Source organism: Adiantum capillus-veneris, chromosome 21 (assembly GCF_014529385.1).
Source record: "Adiantum capillus-veneris isolate H3 chromosome 21, ASM1452938v2, whole genome shotgun sequence".
Taxonomy (NCBI): domain Eukaryota; kingdom Viridiplantae; phylum Streptophyta; class Polypodiopsida; order Polypodiales; family Pteridaceae; genus Adiantum; species Adiantum capillus-veneris.
The window spans coordinates 93574140-93595209 of record NC_140951.1 but is presented as its reverse complement, the minus strand read 5'-3'; the positions used below and the strand labels follow the sequence as shown (position 1 = coordinate 93595209).

At 45.0% G+C, this 21070-nt stretch overlaps 1 pseudogene across 1 annotated transcript in view; it reads left to right on the top strand.

Annotated features, from left to right (window-relative positions):
• LOC147431372 (peptidyl-prolyl cis-trans isomerase CYP22-like) overlaps positions 1-21070 on the top strand; it is a 48726-nt pseudogene that overhangs the window by 11329 nt on the left and 16327 nt on the right. Inside the window, exons 2-6 of the transcript XR_015185688.1 lie at positions 15738-15761; positions 15856-15943; positions 16028-16120; positions 16205-16237; positions 16340-16396. The product of XR_015185688.1 is annotated as a peptidyl-prolyl cis-trans isomerase CYP22-like (transcript). The remainder of the gene's footprint in view (positions 1-15737; positions 15762-15855; positions 15944-16027; positions 16121-16204; positions 16238-16339; positions 16397-21070) is intronic.

Below are 21070 nucleotides of genomic sequence, written 5' to 3'. Positions count from 1 at the left end.
TTTGGTAAACCTCGGAAATTACCTTCCCTTCGTAAGATCCTTAGAGCGAAGACGCTCAACTTGACGATCACTTGGCTCGATCTTAGAGCAAAACCCGCTCATCAAATAATCTAGAATTTTAATCCTTGAATTCCTCAAGCACAGGCCGTAGTCGTCGCTTGTTCCCTTCCTCGTAAAGAGAGTGTTCATTCACTTGTGCAAAAAGCACTACCATATCTTCCCTTACCAAGTAGGGGGTGTGGGTTTAAAGAGTATTCAAGCTTAGTGAAAGCTTTTCTTGGTTGAAAGATCTGAATGGTTCCTTCCTTTCTGCCGTCCTACCCGCAATAGCAGGTAATTTGTTTGTGAACTACCGGATACGAGATCAATAGTTGACCTTCCGGATGGTTGAGCAAACCAATTTATCTCAGAAAACAATGTTTCAAATTGATCCTACTCTCATAAATACGCGAGAGTGATTGTCCTGGTCAGACACATGCATATCTCGTGCATAAAAGCAATACGCATTTTATGAGTTCCTCAAAGATTTAACTTTGATCCAAGACCTGCCCTCTCACTTAAAGTTTGAGGGTCAAAAACTCGGGAGTTAGATTGAATTCCCTTACTCCAAACTTTCTCCGGATAGCAATGTATCCTTCGAGGAGAGGTAACAAAAATTCGTTGTTTCTGTGTTCAATGGTTCTCGTCCCACTGCGGGGATTGTATTCTATGTACATCAAGGTGTACACTTTCAGCTTTTATTGTTGACTCCACCATCTGCTGCAAAGTATCTTGCAGATGGGTTTACAAAATTCGGGGAAAAGTCCTTCGTTGAATTTCTTCATCTTTCCTTCCTCAGAGAGGGTCAAGAGTGAAGCTACCTTGGCAAGAGTGAACCACTACTTGCTTGGACTTGCTCGTATTTCTATTGGGCAAACCGATCCCAATCTTCTTGGATGCCTTCCTCAAAGCGTAGAGGAAAAAAAAATCAGCCTTGAATTGAATCCAAGTCTTGTTGTAAGTTCCTTGCAGAGCTTTGGTATACCACCGAGTACTTGCAATCCCCTTGAGGTGTTTCGTCACATGCCTCACCTTCGACACTTCTCAGAAATTGCCGTTTGCAAAGGCAACTTCATACTGTCGAATGAAAACTGTAGCTTTCGGGACATATTCTCTTCCGTCAAAAGTATCAAACTTGACCGAACTGTCCTGAGGTCTAAAGACCTTCATATCCTTCCCGAGATGACGGGATTTCTTGGCTATGGTTCTGGATTGATGTTCATGGATATCTTGTGAATTCTGAAGGATCTCGAGCATTCCGCTCCTTGGATTCTCTAGGTTCTTGAGCATGCTCTTGTTGCCTTCTCAGAGAATCCCAAGTCTTGTGTCGACTTCTTGCAGAGAGAAAAAAAAATTCCAACTCTGCGAGCTTTTTCCTGCAGAACTTAGGTTTCCGCCTGCTTACTTCTCTCTTGGCTTGTCATGGCTTCTTCCCGTATCTTCCCAGAGTCGTCCTCCTTTACAGAGAAAGAGAGGAGACCATGCTCTGATACCACTGTCACAAACGGGAGCGCATAACAATATAAAATACATTCGGATAAATAGGATTTATCACTTATTACTGAAGCCAGAGGATATAGAGAGAAATAAATAGAGAGAGAGAGATAGAGAGTGAGAAGATCGACACAGTACTGGGGACCAGAAGATGGGCTGGTCCCCCCCCGTAATAGTATCTTTATTACTGAGGAGAAGTCTATACAAGCACTTGAACCGAACGTATTACCACGTTTGTTCTAGAATAAGACTTGATGGTTCCTGGAAGCCTCAGCTTCCGATTCCTAGGGCAAAACCCTATTCCAAGGAACTTGCGTTCCTTATTCCAATTCCTCGAGAATCAAGGTTCTTGCCTCTGGATCTCACCTTCCAGACTCAGGGCATGGCATCCCTGCAGCTCTTTTCCAACTCTCTTTCCAGAGTCCTCTTCCCGCAGAACAACTTTGCTTTCCCAGACACGAAGTCCTTACTTGGGAATCCCAACTTCCGGTGCACAACTTGAGAGACTACCTCTCTCTGATCCGTGGATCTACTTCCCAAACTCGGGTACGAAACCCTTGGGCTGATCTGGCTCTAGTTCCTCAGAGCGCTTTTCTCCTGCAGAGACTCATACCTTCCTCTGCTCCTACTCCCTCACAAAGAGGAAGTACACCTGCAATCAAATACTCAAAGATCAGAATATGAAAATCGTTACCTTCAAAGTCTTGACGCTCGAAACGCAACTCGATTCTCGAAAAGCAATTCCTCGGAAGAGATTTCTCCGTAGAAAATCCTCTCTTCCAATCCTACACACAAAAGAGGTGTGTTCTCGGGTTCCTTCTCGTAAATCAGCCTCGTCTACGACGTTTATGGGCTGAAAACAGAGAAAAACAGCAACTTGTCGCGATGGAAACACGCTTCGTAGGCACTTCTTCGCGAGGGAACTCGCGCACTGGGTCTTGGCGACATCTGGTACACTTGGGGCAGCCATGGGCATCACTGGCAACGTCTTCTTTACGGCTGAAATCTGCAGTAGCATCTCCTCCTTGCAAAGATTGGTCCTCCTCTCTGAGTGAGGGCATGTAATGCTTTTATAGCTCCTAGCCACGGGCACGAATAGCTGCTCGCGTAGAGATTGCGGCCGTTTGTTTGTTTTTTTTTCCTGGTCTGCTAGAAAAAGAGAGAGAGAAAACGCTGGCTGATCTGTTGCCTTATTTATCAGATGGCTGCCCACTTATTAAGTGGGCGGCTGGCGTATTTTAAAAATAGTCTGAACCTGCCCAAAAACTCAATAAAACCTTATAAGTGAAAAACAATGCTTTCACAGCACTTCCCAGGCGTCCCTGGATGCAATCATATGCACAGTTGCAATGCAGACATAGACTTCCTCGCGAGAAAGCATCTGCTTTCTCGAAAAGCAATCCCGCTTTCTCAGAAAGCATCTGTTTTTCCTGAAAGTTTCCTCTGAACGCATCTTCATTCAAGTGCTTGCTTTTTCCTTGTGCACAATTCTAACACAGTTCGGAATTTCCTCCCGACTATGGATATTCCCTTTCCGATGCACCCGTCACCCACCTCGTGACGCATCAGGAATACCCATCACCTAGTCCTTTCCTACCGAACTTACGGTACAATCTCCTTCACGATGCTCTATGTCACCCATCCTATGACGCATCAGAGATGTCCGTTCCCGGATGGTTGGATACTTCTTTCCGATGCTCCCTGTCACCCATCCGATGTGACGCATCAGAAGTACCTGTTCCTGGTGGCCTTACAGATATTCCCTTTCACAGTGCTCCCGTCATTACTCTGAATGACGCACTAGGAATATTCTGTACTCGGATGTCTCCAGTGAGAAAAACCCTCTCACTTAAAATTCGAATAATTCATTTAGAATTATTTTTCCTTGGTGTTCCAAGCGAGAAAACCCTCTCACTTATAAATCCAATAATTCATTTAGAATTATTTTTCTGTCAGATAAAGCCAATTTGGCAACAGTGTCAGACCCTATAAAAGGGTAGCCAACGTTTCAGTTTGGAGGAGCCGGAAGCAGCAGGAAGTGCAAGCGCTGGGATTCTGGAGCAGAGACTGGCGACGGAATTTGCAAGTGCTCGCGTGACGACTGAGTACGGAGGTTGATTCTCCGAGCAAGGAGCGACAAGTATAAGGTGTTGATACGCATTGAGAATTGCTGCTTTGTGTGGTTTGTTTTGCAGGAATCTCCCGTCTCACGGGAAGGCCCTTCATGGGAAGTACGGCTTCACGCCTAAGTCCCTTACAGGAAAGTACGGCTTCACACCTAAGTCCCTCACGGGAAGGAACGGCCTTGTCCCCAAGCCCTTTACGGGAAAGCATGACCTTCGGGTCTAAGACTACAGAACGGAGGGGTTTCCTCGGGTTCTCGTGCTTGTATAAGAATTCTCCCTGAATAAAAGAATACTCTTAACGGGGGGGGAGCAGCCCATCTTCTGGTCCCCAATACTGTGTCGATCTTCTCCCTTCTCTCATGTTTTCAAAGAATTATAATTTTCAGATTTTCTAAGTGCTCGTGTACGCTCCCGTTTTGTGACAAACTCTCGGAATTGGTGGCAGCCATTAAAGCTCCCCATACTCCTAATAGCATTACCGCAGCACAACCATTGGTTCGAAACTCACCCAACTTTACCAAGTATGATGGTAAGATCGACCATGGAGCAATCAATCAGTTTATCCATCAGTTTGTGGCCCACTTTCTGTTGGCCAAAATTAAGGACCCACAGGATAAGGTTCATCTGGCAGTCCCACATCTTACAGGTGAGGCAGTCACATGGTGGCAACATTGGGCCGACAAGCATACAGACCCCTTGACGCATACAACGAAGTTTCAATGGGACATCTTTGTCTCCGACTTCAAGCAACAGTTTCTCCCTCCAGAGTACCTTACCGCATTGGAAGATGAGTTTGCCGAACTCAAGCAGAAAGGCATGCCCGTTTTGAGCTATTCCAACAAGCTTCTCACCTTGGCTCAGCAGATTGGATCCACAGAAAAGGAAAAGCTACGAGCCTTCAGCCGAGGGTTGGATGCCTCAGTCAAGTACGGTGTCAGAAACCTCAAACCAGCGACCTACGAGGAAGCATTGGCATTAGGACATAACAAGGAGTTGGAGCTTAACAATGGTATGCCAAAACAACCAACCAACAGGACTTCCTCGCAGCAAACAAATGGGAAGAGTCAAGCCAACAAAACCACTAAGCCAAACACTCCCAGCAAGCCTAAGATGACTCCGGGGAAAAGGCAAAGGCGGGTGTTATCGGTGGCTACCTCTCATTGGAGGAGAAGAAGGCCTATATGGCTGAGCAGAGATGCTTTGGGTGCCATGCCAAAGGGCATCGAAAGCAAGATTGTGCGGAATGGAAGGAAAGACAGCAAGCCTCTACTTCCGCAATTGCAGCATCCCCAGCTTCAAAAACCCCAGCATCCTCGAGCACGCCATCAGTGGCACATCTTGTACCTAGTCTTCGACAACCCCAGGTTGTGCTCGACGATAAGCAGGAGGGCGTCCCCAGATGCCTAGGGTTATTGCGTGCATATGGCTCTGCCAAGGGCCACAGTTTCACCACTCTTTGGCACAGGTAGTGAGGAGGATCTTATCCTCCACAGCTAGCTACCAAGTTACAGTGCACCATGCAGCCTTTTGGTTTGGATGTGAATGCATTCACACCTGGCATCTGCACACGAATCACTCAGATAGCAACCAAAGTACAGTTCTCAGTTCAGCAAGCACCATTTGAGCGAGACTTCCTTGTCTCACCTCTCACAGGTTGCGACATGCTCATTGGGAATCCTTGGATGACTACTCATGTCCCACTCATTGATAGTAAGTCGGGCACATTCTTCATCACTGAAGGTGTACTTTCCCCAGTCACTATCACCTGTGATAGGAGTATACCAGGTATCCCAATTATCTCGCATTGCAGGCAAAGCGAGCCATTCGAAAGGGCGCTGAATGTGCATTATTGTATGTTCGGGTCCCTCCAACACATTCCACTTCTCATGCCCTAAGCCAGGTAAGCTCCATACATGGAGCAGACACCACCCCAGCTCAACCAGGCTTGGAACCTAGGATGCAGGCACTCATCTCCCGATTTCAGCATATCATGCTGAGAGATGGCCTCCCTCCAAAGCTTCCACCCTCTCGAGCAGAGGACCATCGGCTTGAGCTCATTCCTGGCGACGCAGAACCACCCAGCCAATTTCCCTATCGATTGTCAAAAGCATTAGAAGGGGAGTTGGAGACACAGATTGCAGACCTCTTACGGGCTGGATTTATTCGCCCATCATCCTCACCATTTGCAGCCCCCGTCCTCTTCGTCATGAAGAAGGATAAGTCAGCCCGTTTGTGTGTTGACTACAGAGCATTAAACAAGTTTACGATCAAGAACAAGTTCCCAATGCCTCGCATCGAGTACATTATGGAGCGATTGGATGGAGCAAAGTTTTTCACCAAGATCGACTTGAAGAGTGGCTACCACCAGATTCGGATTTTTGAAGCTGACATTCCAAAAACAGCTTTCAGAACAGAGCGTGGTCACTAGGAGTTTGTGGTGATTCCCTTTGGCCTCATAGGAGCTCCAGGATCATTCAACAAAAACATGTCTCGTGCATTTGCACTACTTATTGGGAAGTGTGTCTTCATCTTCTTAGATGATATCTTGGTCTTTTCAACAACATATGAGCAACATTTGTTGGATGTAGAGAAAGTTCTCCAGATTCTTGAGGACAATCAATTCTACGTCGATTCCAAGAAGAGTACCTTTGGGGTACAAGAGGTTTCCTACCTCAGTTTCATCATCAGCAGTGATGGCATCAGATTGGATCCCAAAAAGATCACCGCCATTTTATCTTAAGAAATTCCCCAAACAGCCGAGCAGATTCGCTCTTTCGTGGGTCTTTGTCAGGCCTGCAGCAGGCACATGAGGAATTTTTCAGAAATTGCAGCACCACTTACATATTTACTCAAGGGATGCAAGACAAAACGCCAGAGAGTAACAGTAGAGGGAAAGTCTCTCGAGGCTTTCTATGCGCTTCAGAAGCTAGCATCCGCAGCCCCAGTTTTGAAGATTGCTTTGTGGGAAGAACCTTTTGAGGTCATCATCGATGCTAGTAACATAGCCATAGGTGCAGTACTACAGCAGGATTCACAACCCGTAGCCTTCTACAGCAAGAAATTGGATAGTGCACAACGCAACTATTCAGTTTATGATAAAGAGCTGTTTGCAATCATTTCAGCTCTCAAGCATTGGAAACACTTTCTCTATGGTAGAGAGTTCACAGTCAAAACAAATCAAGCCCTTAAATGGCTTCAGACCATGCCTAGCGCCGATTGGAGTGATCGCCAAGACAGATGGAGCCAGATCTTCTAGCAATACGGTGGCATGATCGAGTATTTGCCTCGAAAGCACAACCCAGTTGCTGATGCTCTTAGCAGAAAGTCCAGCTTAGTATAGGCCATTCAACCAGCCACAATACTGGAGATTCAGGGCCTCGATTTGGATTGCATGAAGGGGGAGTATCCTGACTCTATTGAGTTTGCACTCCCTACAATTTGGCCATGGCAGGTGAGCCTAGTCATTACACCATTCAGGATGGTTGGCTCTTATACAAGGGTCGACTTTGCATTACAGCAGGACAGAGAGCAGCACTTCTTCATGATGCTCATGACTCACTTGTTGGTGGTCATCATGGTATCAACAGTACCTTGGAGAAGCTTGAGAGGTCATTCTATTGGCCTAAGTTGAGGAAGGATGTATATGACTATGTCCATAAGTGCCAGGTATGTAAGAAGGTGAAGAGTTCACATTAGAAACCTGCAGGACTCCTTCAACCCTTACCTATCCCAGATAGTCCTTTTCAGGACATCTCGATGGACTTTGTTGGACCCCTTCAAGCCTCACATCCTAGCAGGAACACTATGTGCTTCACCATTGTGGATCGGTTCAGCAATTTTGTCATGCTGATCCCGTGCAAGCATACATCTGCAGCAGAAGAGATCGTTCGTCTCTTCATTCGGTTTTGGTATCCTATTGCTGGCTTGCCCAAGACCATCACATCTGATCGAGACGCCAAGTTTACTTCACCATTTGGAGGTCATTGTTTGACAACTTTGGTACTCGGTTGCAGTTTCCGAGTGCATTTAACCCACAGACCGATGGACAGACACAGATCTACAATCAGCTAGCCTTTAATTTACTCAAGGCCTACTGTCATAACAGTAGAATCGACGGGAACATCATTTGCCATTGTTACAGGCAATCTTGAATGATACTTATTTATCAAGTATTGGACGAACTCCATATGAAGCAGCGTTCGGTACGAGGTTCTCTTCTCTTTTGACCAGGATCATTTCTCCATCCATTGAGGCCAACCGTGTGGTTGAGTCTTAACAGAGATTGTGGAGTCAGTCAAGGACAGGATTGCAAAAGCACAAGAGGCCTACACTTGGCAGGCCAACAAATCTCGCAGGGAAGTTCATTACAAAGTAGGGGATTGGGTATATCTTCGGATCATGAAGCAGGTGGGCAGAAGATGCCCAAAATTATCTTTCCGCAGCTTTGGACCCTTTCCTATCATCAAAGAAATAAATGCAATTTCATTCAGTTACGGCTTCCCCCATCATGGACGATGCATAATGTTTTTCATGTGTTGTGGTTGAAGCCATATGTTGGTCCACCCTTGGAAGATGTGACTGACAAACAGCAACCAGAAGTTTTAGACGAAGCAGAGGTCATTGAGCCTGAGCAAATTTTGCTTCATCGATGGAAGCATGGATCCGGAAGAAGGCAGAGACAGTTCTTCACCAAATTCCGTGATCGAGGAACGCATGAAGTAGTTTGGTTAGACCAAGAATTCTTCTTGGAATACCCACAGTTGTTGGTGGACTACTTGGACGCCATGCGCCTACCGTCAATTTAAGCAGGAGGGAATGTCACATGCACCACCTATCGATGCACGATGACACGATCTAACAATCATATTATGTGCACGCACATGCATTTTAGGACTATCCTTCAGTTGTCGTATGCCACTCTGGAGAGTCTCCAAGTGAGCTACGAAGAAGGAGCATTTAGCCGCAAGTTTTGGAACTCGAGTCCAAACGAGCAAGTTAGAGCATAATTAAATAAACATTCATAATTAGGCTAAAATAAAAATGTCGTTTTTGTCAAAAGTTGGTCGGGCAAAAACCATGCAGGCATACATAAGGCAACATTAGCCTACACTTTCCAACATGATTCATCAAGCATTCAAGCATTCAACCTTGTGCGTTTTCCTCCTCGCAAAGGACTCTCACTCAGCAATCGCGCTCCGCGTACCCGCATCTCCATAGTCAGGAAATGCATCTGCGTTTTCAGCATTCCAACAGTTTGTGTATTGGATCTCTAATACAGCAGTTGGGTAATGCAATTGCGTTACTGCAGTCCATCTCTCTCTCTCTCTCTCTCTCTCTCTCTCTCTCTCTCTCTCTCTCTCTCTCCCTCAGTCTCTTATCTACATATACATCTATATATACATTCAGTTCAGTTTCCGCAAGTGGGCACCCACCGACACAGACAGTAGCGTAGGCAGTGTATTACACCCTCTCACACTACTTTTGCAAAGAGAACGAAATGATCTTGTAGATCGGTCAGCGTCACCATGAAACGCGTTTCGACAAGTCAGGACACGTGAAACGTTTCGGGCCTTGAAACGTTTCGCTCACCAAGTGAAACACAAGCCGTTTCACTAACAATAAGTCACCATAGTTTTAGTTTCAAAGTCGCTAAACGCACGTTTCAGTCTCACGTTTCACTGTGCTCTCATTTTGTACTGAAACGTTTCGTGGTGAAACGCCGCATTTCAGGGTGAAACGTTTCGGCCTTGAAATGTTTCGCGGTTACGCTGAGATCGGTGGGTTAATACTTGATTCTTGTTGTGGACATGAAAATTGCCATGTATGTACGTTGTAAATGGAACTTGTCTTGTGTAGACTAGGGGAGGTTAATATTGGAGCATGCGCATTGGCAAGTTGAGCTGGTGGGTGGAATAGATGAGAGAGGAGAAATGTGAAAGTATGCAGGGAAAGATGGATGAATGGGGTGCAAAAAGAGGGTGATCGAGAGGTAGAGCAAATAAAAGGGAAGGGAAGAGAGAGAGATATAAATTGGCCCCTTGTTAGTCCTCCCCAAGGATCCATCTGACATGATACAAGCTCATAAGGTAACATGAGGGATAAGACATATGACTCACGGTTCACCTTTCAGCCTTAGAGCCTAAGTGGCTCACCAGAGCCTTTAGTTAACATGGCCTAGTTCTACGCGTTGAGGACTAGCATCTCTGTAAGGTGCAGCAGAAGTGAATGTTGAACTTTGCTCAAGATGAGTGCTCCGAACTGTGCTCAAAGGTTCCTTTTACTTATGGAAGGGAGGGCCTTCCATTCCTTTAGTGAGAGAGTGCAAATGATCACAAACAAAGTGGTGAACACTGTGAATAAAGGTGCTGAGACTGAGAGATAGAGAGAGAAGAATACAACACCATAATGTTGTCGAACCCTCCTCCGAAGGCCCCACTCTCTATGGCGAGAGCGGTCTACTATTGATTGCACAAATCTCTACAATGCTTGGATTTGCCAACGATGTCGACGACAACAAGACGGGCTGAAATCTGAAAATGCTAAGGCTGAAATCTGCAAATCTTTATCTGCTGAATTCTGACTCTATGTTGGCGACGATGCGACGGCAACGTGAGGAAAACACAGACGCTGAAATCTGCGTTTTCTGGGCTGAAACTGCAATCTTCGCAAGATCTGACCGTGCGGCGAGGATCTGTTGCGGGAAGGTGAGATCTACGAGGTTTGGGGGTTCTACTAGTGGCGTCTGACTGCTGAAAACTGAAAATGTTGGTACAAATCTGAGTCTTGTCGCGAAGAATCTGCAAAACACTTTATGGCTTTGCTGATGCAAAAACGCTAGGCTGAATTCTGTTCTACGAGGGAAATCTGCTAACGGTAGGGGATTTGCTGGTCTTGCTATCACCAGGCTGCTGCAATGCAAAATGCTAGGACTAATCTGCAATAACGCCAGGGGCTAATCTTGCTGAAAATGCTAGGTCTTTGCATATGCTGATTGGGGGGGTCCTGCTAAGAAGGTGCTTGTTGAACCGAAGTTCCTGCTGCTTCTTCTGCCAGAAAGTGCTAGCGCTAGGTTTTCTTATATACTTCACTTGCTAATTCGCCCTACCTAGTTCCCAACAAAAGTCACTAAAAAATAATAAGTGAAAAATGTCAAAAATTAGGGAAAGTAGGTCTATTCACTGTAAAAAAGTTCCTGATGGGTTCTGATGGAAATCTGATGATCATGCTGTGTGCAACCAGAGGATATGCATCTAATCTAAGTGCCTGGGCATGCACGGTTTACGAATAGACTCTCAAAAGTGCTAGAACACTTCCTAATCTAACTGAACTGAACCCATGTCATGAAGTAGCTTGTCCATGTACACATAGGGTTAGATATGCATGTGACATCCCCTCCGTTTCAAAGTGAGGTACTGGTACCGAACTGTATGGCGTCGAGGGAGATCGCCAACAGCGTCTGGAATCCTGTAAAGGACTCTACGCCGGCCCACTCTGCTGCGTGGGTCATGCGATACTTGAACTTCATAAAGATCTGCAATGCTTGCTTCTTTGGGCCGCGCCGAAAGCGACACAAAGTCATCTGTGGCTCCTTCAATGCTTCACCTTCGTCTATTATAGTCATGCGTCTACCTTCTTCAAGAATCTCCGTGGCTGAAATTCCTGAAACCACTTCCAACATAAAAACATGAATATACCCATTCCCTGTAAAGTGACTGGAAAAATACTTTTCTTTTGAAAAAACTGTGTATGCAATGCAGATGAACAAAGTGACGGAGTACCAAACCGTTCATCAAACACACGCAAACAATGGGGTCGAATCTTGACTTTCGGATCTAAATCAATCAACTATGGCAAAACACAATGGAAATGCCGATGCTTGATGCTCAATCCTTCTTGTGCTCTTTTGGATACTATGTCATGCCAAGGAAGAGACATGTAATGTGAATTCCTTGGGTGCAAACATTTCATCTTTTCAAGAGTAATCCGCATACATCCATGCTCATTCATGAGTGAATCGTGTCCAACGTACAATATGTCATGCCTATGAAAAGGTATCACATAAAGACGGTGACTAAAATACAGGAAAGCATCACGAATGCAACACTCGAACAATGCGTGCTGACTAATCATACGAAAACATAGTACTTCCTGGGGGTGGTCTGTGGACCTCGACTCGAGAGCCAAGATCGGTTCTTCGTGATTGAATGAATCTTCCTGTGGGGGTTTTGTGGACCTCAACTTGAGAGCCAAGATCGGTTCTTGGTGATTGATCAAATCTGCAATGAGGTTAGCTTCACTAGAAAAAGCATCAACTAACCCATCATTCTTGTGAACAATCACATCTTTTTCCTGCAAATCATCATGCTCGTGAGTAATCACATCTTGATCATGCAAATCATTATGCTTATCATTTTCATGCAATTCATCATGCTTATCATTATCATGCAAATCATGTGTGTCATTCTTTGGAAAAGAAGAAATTGAGAGAGTCTCCTTTTTTTGATCCTTTGCAATCTGTGCTTGCATACTAAAAAAGAGTCGCAACAACTCTTGCATGTGTTGGACTCTTTGTTCGGCCGCCAAGCGCGCTTGCTCATGCTCATGCTCCAAGGCTACCCTTCTGTCTTCGGCCGCCAAGCGCGCGTGCTCGCGCTTTCGCTCAAAGGCTAACCGTCTTTCTTCGCGCTCGCGAGCCAATTCTGCTTTTCTTTCTTGGTGCTCGCGATCCATTTCTCCTCGTATTTCTTCGGCCGCCAAACATGCTTGCTAGTGCTCACGCTCTATGGCTGCCATTCTTTCTTCGTGTTCTGCCTTTCTTTCTAGTTTTCTTCATCGCGTTCTAACTTCCTGTCCATCATTATCTTGTCGAAAGCCTCCGTAGGAGTTACTGCAATCTCTGGTGTAGATGGGGAAGGGGTCCGGGCCATGAGTAAAAACAGCACTTTTAAATCATTCAATACTCCCCCCGCAAATAACCACAAGGGTCCGGGCCATGAGTGTGAACAAGCATTCTCAAACATCATTTCTCACTACTCCACCCGGGAGTAAAATCACCAATCATTGAAGCCAGTATTACAACTAGAGTCAAACAATTCAAATCGGCACCAAGACACGTTCAAAACAGATACCATCCATTTCAAACAAGATTATCAAACACGTTCTCAAACAAAATTCAAACTTAAAAAGCAATCTCGACATCAGTCGAGCTCGAAAAGTCGATTGACTTTCCATCCTGAAACCTGCACCAAAAAAATTAGGGTTAGGTTCATTCCATAGGATCGTAGCTGAGCACAACATGGTCCATCAGCTCTTGGACAAACAGTGTTTCTTTGGCGACGATGGTAGTCCCAAGATAGCAATCGCACTAAACCTCCAAGGTCATCTGCTCGTGAAGAGACATCTACTAGGAGATGTCGAGAAATTTTAAGTTATAATCTGCTAGGGTTTCCATGATGGCAAGCATTTCAGGATACCCCACTCTGCCAAAAGTTGCACTTCGAAGGAAGATGTCAGAAATCATATAACTTCGGGCAAAAATTTTCTTGAAAGCTTGCCAAGTCCTTGGAGTGTGCGGCTTGGTATGTGTAGACATCAACATTTGCATGGCACTGTTTTTGAGAAAAACAGTGACTTGAAACAATCTTGGATCCTTCTCTTGCAAGTGATCTCAATGGCTTATGCCCTGTAAGACATGAGCGGTGAAGACGGGAGCGCGCCTGATGCGCGATGTAGTAAGGGTGGGAGTCGCTAATAAGTCCGGGGTCGAAGCAGGAAGCCAAAATTTCCAATGAACTTTGGAAGTGCGATCTTGCTGTGTCTGGTCTTTGGTAGGACCGGTATGCTTTCAAAAAAGCACACGCCTGATGTTCTGATACCACTGTCACAAGATGGGCACCACGTGCCAATAGAAAAGAACAGACTGAACAAACTTTTAGCACTTCAATAACAACTGAATTGAGAGAGAGAGAGAGAGAGAGACGACACGCGACACGGAGTGGCGGAATTCCACCCCAGAGAGTATTGGTCCCAAACCTTGGTGCCCCTTTCAGTATTTCTTAATATTGCATCAACACAGTACAAGCCGGTACTCGAGACTTTGCACCTTCTCCAGGAAGCATGCAAGAGAATGAGCCCTAACCTCATATTTAAAGGCCCTAGGCCCCAAAAGCAGTTTACAGTAAAAAGCCTTCGAACTCAAAAGCATTTGGTCCAAAAGCAAAGCCAAAAAGCTGCCAGCGTAAATCACGGAAATCCGTACAGCTTGCCACGTCATCAATCAACGCAAAACACAGAAATCCGTACAGCCTGCCACGTCATCAGTCAGCGTAATTTTTGAAAATCTGCCATGTCATCAGTAGCTACACAATTTCTTGTGTGTGTATGGTGTTTTGGTGGTTCCCACATCCCAAGGGGGTGTTTGGGATGTTTACCGCAACTATGCTTCAAAGGGCAAAATGACCTATGAGACCAAAAGTTACATCCCAATAGAATTTGATACTCTATCTGGAAAGCTATGAAAAGAAAATCTAAAAGCTAGATCTATCATTCATCTATGGGTAGGTGGGAGGGACAATGGAGTAAACATGGTAGGGGGGTAGAGACTCAAGGTATACAACAACTCATCTTAAAAGATCAAGCATTGGTCTCTGTCGTAGCGTGTCAATGTCCTTTATGCTAAGAAGCTTGACAGGCCGTGCTCGATGTCGATCAATAATGATCGTGATCGGCCTATGTGTGTTTGAGAGAGAGAGAGAGAGAGAGAGAGAGAGAGAGAGAGAGAGAGAGAGAGAAGAAGAAGAAGAAGAAGAAGAAGAAGAGTATTTTAACATCGTGGGAAACTATCCCAAGAGACCTTAAAGAGAGAGAGAAGAAGAAGAAGAATGTGTTAGAGAGAGAGAGAGAGAGAGAGAGAGAGAGAGAGAGAGAGAGAGAGAAGAAGAAGAAGAAGAAGAAGAGTTTTAACGTCGTAGGAAACTATCCCAAGAGACCTTAAATATCTAGCCGACGAGGAGTTGAACTCAGGACATGTTATTCAAGAGGGAAATGGCATAACCAATCTACCACACTTGGGTGATAGAGAGGTTATACCATTTTCCTCTTTTTATTAGCGCACACACACACACACCCACACACACCCAGAAGGAAGAGAGTTCGTAGGAAACTATCCCTAGAGACCTTAAAGTTCTAGCAGACGAGAAGAAGAAGAGTATTTTAACGTCGTGGGAAACTATCCCAAGAGACCTTAAAGAGAGAGAGAGAGAGAGAGAGAGAGAGAGAGAGAGAGAGAGAGAGAGAGAGGAGAAGAAGAAGAAGAGAGTTTTAACGTCGTAGGAAACTATCCCAAGAGACCTTAAAGATCTAGCCGACGAGGAGTTGAACTCAAGACCTGTTATTCAAGAGGGAAATGGCATAACCAATCTACCACACTTGGGTGATAGAAAGGTTATACCATTTTCCTCTTTTTATTAGCACACACCCACACACACACCCAAGAAGAAGAGAGTTTTAACGTCGTAGGAAACTATCCCAAGAGACCTTACAGATCTAGCTGACGAGGAAGAAGAAGAAGAAGAGTATTTTAACGTCGTGAGAAACTATCTTAAGAGACCTTAGAGAGAGAGAGAGAGAGAGAGAGAGAGAGAGAGAGAGAGAGAGAGAGAGAGAGAAAGAGAGAGATGAAATGAAATGAAATGTTATATTAACGTCTTCAAAAGGCCAAAGTGACCTATGAGACCAGAAAGTTACAATGTGGTGGATATGATACAAAGTCAGAGTAACAAGATGACAAAATGACAGGAATGACTGCTAGGTGTGAACTAAGCAGCTAAATAGCTAGCTGGGATAGGTAGATCACAGGAGATCCAGCATCGGTCGCTGGCGGATCTCATCAACCTCCTCCATGGTCAGTAGTCTGACCGGGCATCGTGCATGTCGAGCCAAAGTGATCCGAATCCTCTGATGCAGCCTCCGTCGATGCTGTGTTACTATTTGATTTTGAGCTACTCTTTTATGTATTGAGAAGACACTCTGTGGGACTGTTAGCTTTCTATCTAACATGGGTTTTTAATGTTGTTTCAGGCAGCTCTGCACAGGCGAATTCAGGTATCGTTCAAATCTGTCAATAATTTGTACTGATGTACATATTATCTCTGGGGGTCAATGAATTTAAATCAATTCTTGCATCTTTGCTCATTAGGAAAGCCAATATTCCAGTCGGATACAAGGGTTGTTCCTTTCATCGTGTTATAAAAGATTTCATGGTTCAAGGAGGTGATTTTGTTAAGGTTAGTTCGAGTATTGTTTTCATTTGTGTGCGCGGTATATTTGCATGTGCTGAGTATTGAAAATTTGAAACTATGGTCTTGCAGGGTGATGGCACTGGATGTATAAGTATCTATGGAACGAGATTTGATGATGAGAACTTTCAAGCTAAGCATACTGGACCTGGGCTGCTTTCCATGGTAAATTTTTTTGTAAAGCAATGTTTTCAAAAGATTGTGAGGCCACATTATCCAAGTTTAATTTGGAAAGCCGTTCAACTGCAGGCAAATAGTGGACCTAATACAAATGGCTGCCAGGTATGCTGTTAATTCACTCTTTTGACAATTGTCATTTCTGCTTTGAACCTGTTTTGCTTCTCTTTAACTTCTAACTTGGAGTTATGTGAATTGTCATTGCAGTTTTTCCTGACATGTGCCAAATGTGACTGGTTAGACAACAAGCATGTTGTTTTTGGGGTATAATAAATCACAACCTCACTCCTGCAAGTTGTCAAGCTTTTCCTGCTATGATTCTTATTTTCACTGTCGCAAGATTTTTCGAACGTGTTAGCAGATGTTTGTTAATGCTGTTTTAGGACTTAATTAACCACCTCATCTAACAGTTTTTGTCAACGTCTCAATTTTCAAGAGTCAATACTCATGTTGGACAGGTAGGTAGCATTCGAGAGGCCTTGTACGAGGGCTGGCCACCCTTGTGTGTTCTCACAGCCTGTCTTTTTTTCAAGGTTGTGGGGCTTGGTTTCCCCTGCAAACCTGCCTAAGCTGGCAATCTATAGTACCTACTGTAAGTATTTTATCATTAAAGTGCTGTATGGAAGTTGTATAGCTGTAGGCACAGCAGTATACACTGCTCTGTTTGACTCCCTCCTCATGTGTTGATGGGACTGACGTGAATTGGTCCTGAATACACAGCCCCATAGAGGAAATCCTGACTTGAGATCAGGATAAAATTGTGACAGGCTGCTGTATGTCATTGCCAGTAGCTGTGGGAGAATATCTCACCTCTGTCCATATTTCATTTACATCTAGCTGGTAGGACTTCTTCTTCTTCTGCTACTTGTTCTTCTTAGGGTTTAGGTCCCTCGGCCGGCATCTGTAAGTTGGCTCCATTCTTCAGGACTTTAGCCTTTGACACGTCAGCAGTTTGTGACACCAGGCTGAAAACTGAAATTTCTGAAGAGGCTATGGGCTGAAAACTGAAAACATTGAGGGTATTGCGACGAGGATTCGGTTGAATGCTGAAAACGCTGGTCTTGCTGGTGCTTTTGGAGAGGCTCTCTCACTGCTCCTCTGTCTTCTACTGGCGCCCAAGGGGCTTCATTTATAGGTCTTTTAGCCATTTTCCCTACCTACTTTCAATAATGTCATGTCAAAGTCACTTATTAATAAATGACTTAAGTGATTGTTCATATGCCTATATGCTTAAGTGCCTTAACTGTACAAGAGAGGGTATGCAACTATGAACGGCCTATACATGCACGTCCTGCTGGAGGATCACAAGGGTGCCAGGATAGGTCCTGAGCTAAGACTGACACTGGACTGTAGCAAAAGCTTGTCCACATGGCACAAGTGTAGTAGCCTTACCACTGTCGCAGAATACCAGCCTTGGTGCTGACTCCGCCTTGCGAGCAAGAGCTACCACTCGAATATTCATGTCGTGAAAACATTGCAGGTGAAGATGAAAGGTAAGGGTGCTCGGAGGTATTTCTGAGGGTTTCATGTCAACGGAAGTGGATGCACGCTACATGCGAATGCGAATGCAGAAGAGGGTTAGGGATTCTTTCTCCAACTCCTTCCATATTCGCATAGGAGGCAAGTAGAACTTGGTACTCAAGATCTAGGTTGTCGTGGATCCGATGTCGCTCTTCATTTAAAGACATAGCGATGAAGATGGGAGCGTGCCCGATGCGTGATGGACAAAGGGTGGTAGTGGCTGATAAGTCCAGGTTCGGGACACGAAGATTCCTTGAGAAACAAAATTGAGAGGTTTTCTTGGGGTTCTTGGTTCTGCTTGGGTACTTTAGGTTCTTGGTGTCCTAGGGTACTTGGGGTTCTTCCCTTGCGTTCGCGAAGCCGAAGCACAGAGCTCTGATACCAATGCTAGGTGCAATGGAAGTGTTTTAAGGATTTTGCTTGGATCTAGTACTCTGCAGACAAACACAAGGTTACTTTACTTCACTTGAAAAGATAAACTGCACTGAAGGAAAGAGAGAGACGCAAAGAGAGAGAGACGACACGGCATGTCAGGTCCCAACCACCCTCAAGGGCACCCTTGCTCTATTGCCAAAGCAAGTACTTGCTTTATTTCCTGCACAAATGCTGATACAATGATGCTAAATGATGAGATGCTGAGATGCTAATGGGTACTTGATGCAGATGCTTGGAATTGCTGAGATACTGAAGGGTACTATGGGTACTTGGTACTGCGGGGTACTTTTGATAGTGAAGGTACTTCGGTGCTAAGGACACGGAGGTTCTGATGATCCCTACGTTGAGCTAGGTAGGAGCCAAGCCAAAACGCAAGGGGTGCTAGATGCTGGGGTACTGCATCGACGCTGATGACGACCAGGGGTACTGGTACTGCGGTGCTAACGGGTATTGCTGAAGATGTTTGGTACTGTGGCGACGAGGAGGAGGAGGAGGATGTGGGCTGATTTTCTATCGCCAAGGACGGCGATGGGCTGAAAACTGAAAACATTGAGGGTATTGCTACGAAGATTGCAATCGCGACGAGGATCGGGCTGAATGCTGAAAACGCTGGCCTTGCTGGCACCAAAACATTGGTCCTACTGGTGCTTTTGGAGAGGCTCTGTCACTGCTCCTCTGCCTTCTACTGGTGCCCAAGGGGCTTCATTTATAGGTCTTTTAGCCAATTGCCCTACCTGCTTTCGATAAATGTCATGTCAATGTCACTTATTAATAAATGACTTAAGTGATTGTTCATATGCCTATATGCTTAAGTGCCTTAATTGTGCAAGAGAGGGTATGCACAACTATGACCGGCCTAGACATGCACGTCCTGCTAGAGGCTCACAAGAATGCTAGGTCCTAAGTCAAGACTGACGCGAGACTGTAGCAGAAGCTTGTCCACGTGGCGCAAGTGTAGTGCTCTCATGACATCGGTAACTTGTCAGTTGTGTTCCCTGAGGGAGGAGCTATTGTGTATCTGGCTCTAACGTGGCACTATGATTAGAACCACTGTCATCTGCATCGTCTGGAATGGGTGCATGCTCCTCCGAAGCTTGATGGACAGGGGTAGGAGAAGAGGGCTCATCAAGAGGCAAATCAAAATCCGGGTCTCCAAGTATTGGCAAATCGGGGGTCGTCGTGAAAGACTTGGGAGTGGAAGTCCCCCTCTGAAGGTAAAATCTCATTGAAGACAACATCACGGCTGAGTACAACATCCCTTTTCACTAGATCATAGAGTCGATACCCCTTGGAAAGAGAGTTGTAGCCGAACAAAGTCATTCTCCGTGTCTTGGGGTACAACATCCCTTTTCTCTGGATCATAGAGTCGATATTCCTTGGAAAGATTTCACTAGGTTCGTCATTTGCTCTATCTTTCTCCGGAATCCTACGATGAACTTGCATCAGGTACTCTTAGTTCGTCGGAACCCTCGGATGCGCTACCATCTGATTCGCGTACTGCTCTGGAATCTTGTGATGATCTATCATACGTTTCCCTTGATTCATTCCCTTCATTGGAAGACTCGTGCCCTGTTGAGGTGGATATTGTCATGTCCATAGGATAAGTCAATGAGCTCCCAAAGTCTTGCTTAGTATGTCCCACAAGTCTCAGAATAGAGTCAGACTTCTGTTTTAGACAATAATCTCGAATTTCTTTTGGCAAACCACAACAAAACTGCTCAATCTGGTCCCTCAAAGTAATCTTCCGAAATGAAGACATTGTCAAATAAGTATCCCAAAACCTTTGGTAGTAGTCATCCAACGTATCTTTCTTAGTCATTCTCAAATGATGCCAAGCTGTGATGACATCTCTTTCATATTTGACTGATATCCAAGTTAACGTTAAAATTCTCTTGAATTTTACCCACGTCGCAAGTGCTTTTCTATGTAACATCAGAGTAGACCACCATGTCTGTGCAATTCCTTTCAAGTAAGATGCCATCCTTCGCACCCGGGAGTGTTTTGTGAACCAACCTCCAGAGAAGGCGACGTCAAACTGTTGTACAAACTCAAGGGCTCGATGGGTGTCTTGGTAGCCTAAAAACGTCTCAAACGTGACGGCTTGACCCCCTTCCTTGAACTCCTTGGTCTTCTTGCTCATCTCTTCATTGTCAGAAGAAGACTAGCTCTCCTCCTCTGAACTGCTAGATGGCCTCCCATGCCTTCTAGGCTTTTTCAGAAATCGGCTTTTTAAGTTTTCTTGCCTTCTCTCCACTTCTTCTGCCATTTCTCATCCTCTTTGGAACTAGAGAATGACAAACTGTTGGAACTCTTTGAAGACGAAGAAAAATCCGAGTCATCCTCGAAAGGAGCACGTTTCTTGGATCTGCTTGCCTCCTCAAAAGTCGACTTCCGGCCCAGATAACTGGAGAAATCCAGTGATTTCCTCTTCTTCCGAGAGTACTTCAAGCCTTTCATTATCTGGTTCATCTTCTTGTCAAGATCTCTATCTAGCTCTTTCTGCAAGTACAATTTCCGCTTTTTGCACTCGTCTGTCCTTATAGCTTCCTTCCGGACCTGAGAGAAGAATCAATGGTATCTCGCCATCTCGCATGAATCTCATCCATCAGGTAAGTCTTCAGATACTTCACATATTTCGGGTCTTTTGAGCACTTGATCAATCATGTCAACCTGCAGGCGACGTTTGTACTCCGTTCTGGCAACTTCCCCGCCGAAAATTTACTCAATTCTTCATTCTTTTCTTCAGTTCCTGCATTGGATGTTTACTTTTTTTTGCCTTCTCACTAAGAGGTGTTAACTCTACTAGATTCTCCACGAGAACCCATGTGTAGTCTTGGGTTCTTTATGGCTTATGTCCTTTAAGATAGAGCGATGAAGATGTGAGCACGCCCAATGGGCGATGGACGAAGGGTGGGAGTGACTAGTAAGTCCGGGCAGGGACACAAAGATTCTTTGACAAACAAAATCTTTTGAGTGCTTTGT